This window comes from Phaseolus vulgaris, chromosome 6, assembly GCF_000499845.2.
Source record: "Phaseolus vulgaris cultivar G19833 chromosome 6, P. vulgaris v2.0, whole genome shotgun sequence".
NCBI classification, from domain to species: Eukaryota; Viridiplantae; Streptophyta; class Magnoliopsida; order Fabales; family Fabaceae; genus Phaseolus; species Phaseolus vulgaris.
The window spans coordinates 6,933,220-6,940,527 of record NC_023754.2 but is presented as its reverse complement, the minus strand read 5'-3'; positions in this window follow the sequence as shown (position 1 = coordinate 6,940,527).

Sequence of the window (7,308 nt, the reverse complement as noted above, 5' to 3'; positions counted from 1 at the left end):
ACAGCCAAGTCTAGCTTTTGTTTATATAGCAACAAACCCTGCTTTTAGAAGGTGAGGTTAATATTGGGAATGTCAAAAACAGAAAACATAAAAGGGCCTCTGGAGTAGTTGAATTCGCTCTCATTGAACATATAAAAAGGTCTTATTAATTGTCTTCTTCATTTCATTCAAAAAAAAAAAAAGGAATTATGTTTACAAATAATAGATTAATTTTCAATCTTCTTCTGTGTCCTATCCAAGAAAGAAGTGATATCTATGAAGAAAACTTCCTACGAGGGATTGTAAGCCATGACCATCTCTACAAATATAATTTAAGAGACGGCTTACGAAAACCCTTAGTTAAAAGAAATTGTTCCTGTCGGTTGACTCGATTATCTTCGTACGTCTACGACGATCACACGCCCAGTTATCTCTGTTTTCATTCGTGTTTTCCTTCAATCAAACACCTGAAAATGCAAAGACAAAGGGCGCCCTCGAGGCCATTTGCACTCTGACGCTCAAGTCAGTGTAGGGCTAGGAAACACCAAAGGTAAGCTGTCAAAAGCTCCCTGTGTAATTTGTGTGTGTATTCGCGTAAATGTTATGTATTATTACGTTGAATTCTACCCTTTATATACTCAAGGATTTTTTTTGTTTCCGCTAACCGCAACTAGGGTTACTGAGGGTGTGCCTTAAAGCCGCTATCACCCACTCTTAGGGCAATCTAACGCGTAAGGCTCCTTTACTGGAGTGCAACCTCTGACGGGATGACCACCTGGGTACCAACTTGTGCACCTAATCTCTGGGGTCACCCATCCTGGGAGTGCCCTAGCTGTTCACGTGACATGCATGCAATTTCACCCCTGGAACGTGACCCTCACTAGTCGTATCTCTTCTAGTGACTCTTTACTTGTGTTACGCTTAAACGTGTTATCCACACCACACGCATGAACCCCTCGTGATCTAGGCTTCTCCCTAACTGCCAATTGGTGTGTGGTCTGGGATCCACTTCTCGTGGTCCAGCTCTGCTGTCTGACTTACTGAAGTCCGAGGACTCATCAGCATATCCTGATGAGCGATGCCTGACCACTCCTCGACACTCCGGGCGTACTGTCTACAAGGCACCCTGGGCATACCGCTTGTGGGACCCTCCTTACATGACCGAGGCCTGACCACTCCCCGCACGCCCTGGGCGTGCCGTCTGCAAGGCACTGGCCCATGCCACTCGTGGGACCTAGCCTTCGCGGCCTCACGTCCATTAGCAGTCAACGACACTCGAAGATGGTCGGTACAAAAATGATGGATACAAATAGGATCTAGTGAGATGTAGGGGCATGAGGATGCTACTGTCTTTCTATTACTATTATAAGTTAGAAGTAATAGTAATAGTAATTTGTTTTATATATTTTCAAATCAATTGTTATTTCAGTTTTGGATCACGTAAAGATTAATAAATAACTAATCGTTTGTTGCTGCAAGTTTACATAAAATTGTCTAATGTACTTTTAGCACAAAACACACACTAGCATATTTATATTACCTACTAGCGTAAGTGCGTTTGTTATCATGTAAATTCTCTTAATATACTATACAAAGTTAGATCATCTAGAGTCTGAATATTTAGTTGGCCTTAACATGGATAGGATTTAGATACAAAGTAAGAGAAAGAATATGAAAATATATATTTTTCTTCGGATTTAGATATATATTAGCAGTACACTCATTGGTCTATCTAAAGAAAAACAACTAAAAAAAACACTTGTACAAAGATAAATGAATAAGAATCATAAAAGATGAAATAACAGATTTGAATCTATAAGTAAATTCGACATTACCTACAGATTATGATATACGAATTTCTATCTATAGGTAAATTTTACATTATCCACAATTTTTACCTACAAAACTATATCCATAAACAAATTCAATATTATTATTAATATAAATATTTTTATTAATATTATTAATAATATTAATATTTAAATTTAAATTATTATAATAATATTACAAATATTTATACTATTAATAATATTAACAATTGACAATATAAATAATATCAATAATATAAATGATCTTAATAGTATTAATAATATGAAAAATTAATCATATTACTTATATGCGTAATATTAATAATATTATTATAATATAAATAATTATAAATAATAATAACTAATATTCATAAATAATAATCATAAATAATAAGAAAAGATAAAAATAATAATGAAAAAAATTAAATAAAAGAAAATATAAAACTAAAAACAAAATAAAACTGAAACAAAAATAAAACAGAAACTTGTAATGGTAAATAAATAATTAAAATAAATAAATAAAACTATGTATACTCTAAATAAAAACAACGAAACTAAACATAAAAAATAAAATCTAAAATAAAAAAAACAAAAAATAAATAAATAAACTGAACAAATAATAATAATAATAAATACAGTAAAACTAAAAAAAAACATAAAGATAAAACGAAAATAAATACACTAACAAAATAAAAAATAAAAACAAAAATTTTAAGAAAAAAATCAAAGCACTTGATTTAAGAATGTGGCTATTACAAATAGTCGCCTTCTTGAAACCTTTTTTACCATAACCCAGAAGCACGTCACTTACGTTTTCATACGCTCCTTCCACTTGTGCTTCGTTTCTCTTTTGTGCTTCCTCCATTAACTGTGTTTCCTCTTTTCTTTCTCTCTTCTTTGCATTGTCTTCGTGTAATTGGTAAGCATTGTCTTCCTCTCTTCTTGTTCACCATTGATTTTTGTATATTTTCCGTCTCTCTTGTGTTTTGTCTTATGCCATTGCCAAGGTCACTGTTTCATTGGGAAGCTTTCGATTTGCTTTCCATTGTGCCTTCCTCGTCGTTGTTGTCGTCTTACTCCGTCGTGTATTTGCGTTTCATTGGGAAATTTTTATTTGCCTTTTTCGGACTTTTATTTATGTTCTTGGTTATCAGGCCTTCCAATATCAATCCATTATTTGTATTGTTTTTATTTTTATTCAGAACATGTCAGATTCAGATTCAGATTGGGATGAAATACTAAGAATGTGAAGAGGTAAAATATGGATGCACCAAGAGATCAAAAGAAATGCTAAAATAATGACCTGTTCTTCAGAAAAGATCAAAGTTGAGAACTTTGATTAGAAACCCAAACAACAACGAAAAAGAAAAGAAACCCTAAACGCCATTCGTAAATACGATTTATAAATGCGACTACGGTAAATAGCCACATTTATAAATCGAATTTACGAGCTAAATAGTTGCCTTCTTATCTCTTCGATTTAAGACTGTGTGTACATCAAATGTGGCTATATAGCTATCGTTTTAAATTGAAAATAGTCGTCGTTGTTTTGCCTTTCTGCACCAATGTAAGTCACTTTTGGAGGATATTATGGAGTAAGTTAGGTACCAAGATTTTGTTTTCGATTACTTGTCATCCAGAAACAAATGGACAAACAGGCGTAGTGAATAGAACTTTAGGTACCTTACTTAGAACAATTTTGAAAAAAAATTTGAAAGCTAATTTGGAATTATGTTTACCTCATATTGAGTTTGCTTACAATAGAGTTCTTCATAGCACAACAAATTGTTCTCCATTAGAAATTGTGTATGGATTAAATCCTTTAACTCCATTAGGCTTGTTACCTATGCCTAACTTTTATGTATTAAAACATAAAGATGCACAAGCTAAGGCTGACTATGAGAGAAAACTACATGAAAAGGTTAAACCACAAATTGAAATTTTTTTTAAGGTTATTCTAAAAAAATTAACAAAGGAAGAAAGAAAGTAATCTTTGAGCCTAGAGATTGAGTTTGGGTTCACAAGAGGAAAGAAAGGTTTCTTGAACAAGGACAATCCAAGCTCCAATCTAGAAGGGATGGACATTTCCAAGTGTTAGAAAAAACTAATGACAATACCTACAAGATTGATCTTCCTAGTAAGTACAATGTGAGTAGCACTTTTAATGTGTCAAATTTGTCTCCTTTTACCCGTTACAAAGTATTAACTTAACTACTAGGAGAAATGATCATTTCTTGAAATATAGGGATTGTATTTTTATTTTATCTACTTACAAACGAAACAAGACCTATAACTAAATTTGTATTTATACACTTTTGGAATTTAGAATGAGGATGAATGTTTTGAAAATTTAATAGAGAGAATATATCTCTACTAGGATTCTTCCCTGCATCTTGCGATCTTATCAAGAATTCACCAATTCTTGTGGCGATCATGCTATCAAACCTTGTTTGTGACGCTTTAACCACATACTAGATTCTGTTATTTATATGGCTCGTTTTCATTATGACCTTTCAACACAAAATAGTACTTGTCAACGGTTACAAAAGTGCTCCTTTTGCTTCTTCCATGACTTCAAAACGATATCATTTTCTTAGGGTTATCAAATCTTCCATTTTCTTACACAACCACCGCATCAAGGTTATTATTAGTTGTTACTTGGATGATAATAGAAACATCAGTATACTAGTGAAATAGAAATGATATTAATTATGTGGTAGGTGATTGGATTGAAACATTGAGCCTTTTCATGCGTACTAACGATCACAAGTTCATTTATATAAGAAACAAAAGCCAAAGAAAAGCATTAATTGAGATAAACCATCAGTAAATGGTATGAGAAAAAAGGATTTTGAGTATGGAAGTAGGCTGGTATTATTCAAGGGTCTCTAAAGATAACCCTTAATTTATCTCACCTCCATTATTCTTGCACTCAATCCCTAAGACTCAACGTACACCTCACCTGTTAACATAAACTATCTTTCACGTTGATTCTAGTAAAACTATTGTTGTTCTTCCCATGCTAAGAACCATGTGTTCTATATATGCCTTGAAATTCAACAGGACAACCACGTCTTGCTTTTGTTTTATAGAAAGAAACCCTGGTTCTACAGCTTGAAGTTAATATTTGCAATCCAAAAAACAGTTAACACAGAGGGGCCTCTTGAGTAGTTGAATTCGTTGTCATCAAACAAATAAAAAGGAGCAACAATATCACTATAATCGCATTTTTCCTATTACTCAAAAAGGAGTTATGTTTACAAATTGAGAAGATGCCTATGACAAAATGGCTCTTCAATTCTGTGTCAAACTTCTATAGTAAAAGACTTAATGTCTATTCAAGTGTGAAGTTGTGCTTTGGAAGACATCTTCACTGCAAGGAATCGTAAGACCACCCATGGGATGATCATATCCAAACTCTTCCTCTGCTTCACTCAACATGTCCTGGAATGAAGGTTGGCTCAAGTATGATATGGGGATCACAAATCGCTTCATTTTCTCTCCAACGTACACTGCAAGATAACCCTTTGGCACCTCCATACCCTTAGAAGATGTTTGGTTTGCTGCGAATGATGTCCTTCTGATACTAGGTAAACGAAAGCCCATTCTTGTGTTGTATATTTGCTCAGACTTGATAACAAAATGGTATGAATAGAGCTTGAGAGCTGAGGCTTATGAATTTTGTTGCTTCAGGATGTGAATGATTTGTGTTGGTTCTAAAATGCTTGCAACGGTGAATATATATATAGATAAAGCTTATGTAAGAAGGGTACTTGAATTATTGGTGAAAGATTATGAGATAATAGTCATGGGCCAACTGCTAGACAAGGGCATGTGGTAATGTCCATAGGACTCTTAGAAGTATATGTGTGAAAAAAAAAATCTAATGCGCCATGATATTGACAATTATTTGGCGAGAGGAATTTCATTTATGGAAGTTGAAATGGTTGTTCTCAAATTTGCCAGACACAGAAAGAGTGTGGTTCATAGGGCACCGTGAAGATGCGTTCAATATTGCTTCTCTTCTAACCTCCAATTCAATTTAGTGTACACATGGCGATGCATGTGAGATGTCTAAAGCATGTCGATCATTGAAATAGCTGTAGAATCATAACTCATGAATAAGCATTGCTTTCAATTTTAATTTGAAGGGGGTAAATCTGTTGGCTAGAATCTAAAAAGGCGGGGTAAGTAGTCCCATTGAATTGCCAAGTCCTTGAATGAGATATCTAAGACAACACCTTGTGATCTTGTCTCTTGGTTGAATCCATTGTAGACAATCAAAAGATCAATAATTGAGGTTTATGAGTTAGCAGAGGGCATTTGGAAACTATATATGCAGTACTTGTTTGGGTTTCAAGCACCACAACTGATTGCATTCCTCAAGTAATACAAGTTAAAAATTTCTTTCATACACAAATCCTCTAACATCAATATATTCTTTGTGGAGTGAAGAAAGATAAAACAATGGGTTTCCGCATAAAAGGTATTCTTAGACGAGCATCAGTTTCTACAATCCAAGTGGCCTCCAAGGGGGGTGAAGTACCAAAGGGCTATATTGCAGTTTATGTTGGAGATGAAATGAGGCGGTGTGTGATTCCAGTATCATACTTGAACCAGCCTTCACTTCAAGAATTGCTTAGTAAAGCAGAAGAAGAATTTGGATATGATCATCCAAAGGGTGCTCTCACAATTCCATGCCAGGAGGATGAGTTCCTAAATATCATCTCTCACTTCAATCAGTTGTAAAGCATTTTCATGGAGAACCTGAGATAGATAATCTTAGAGGAAGCAAATAGAAGATAATGTTAGATGAGACAAGTTTGTAAATCACTCTAGCAGGCTGGACCTTAGGGAGACTGAGCTAGATCATAGATTAACTGAGGCAACTTTGTACAGAAGGAACTTCCATTTTAAATTTTTTCTATTTTAGTTTGTAATTTGAAAGTAAAATGATGTTACAATGAAGAGAAAGTTTTTACAAAACATTCTTTATTAATATCAATCAAGTTTAGTTGATATATATCAGGAAATTCGGTGCAGCTATTATTTCATAGATATTGATCTAAATTATACTGTTTCTAACTATACATTCTCCAATGGCCGTTCTTTCTTCTGTTTTTCCTAATTAAGCCACACAACTATACACGGAGCTCTTATTTCAAAAGTAGTGACTTCAACCAGTTATGTATTTTTTGTTACATTTGTTCCTTAATAAAAATTTAATACTGCAATATACGTATAGTCTACCGAAACGAAACTGCAAGCATTAGTATAACAACTTGAAATAATTGGTCATAAGAAATTTAGAAAATACATTCTCCAATGGCCGTTCATTCTTCTATTTTTCCTAATGAAACCACACAACTACACGGATCTCTTATTTAAAATGTAGTTACTTCAACCAGTTATGTATTTTTGTACAGGCCAAACATTAGTCATCCGTCTGAGAGAAAGACATCGGACATCGGACATCGATGGACTGATAGCGATAGTGGGCCATGTAAGCTGGGTCCCACAG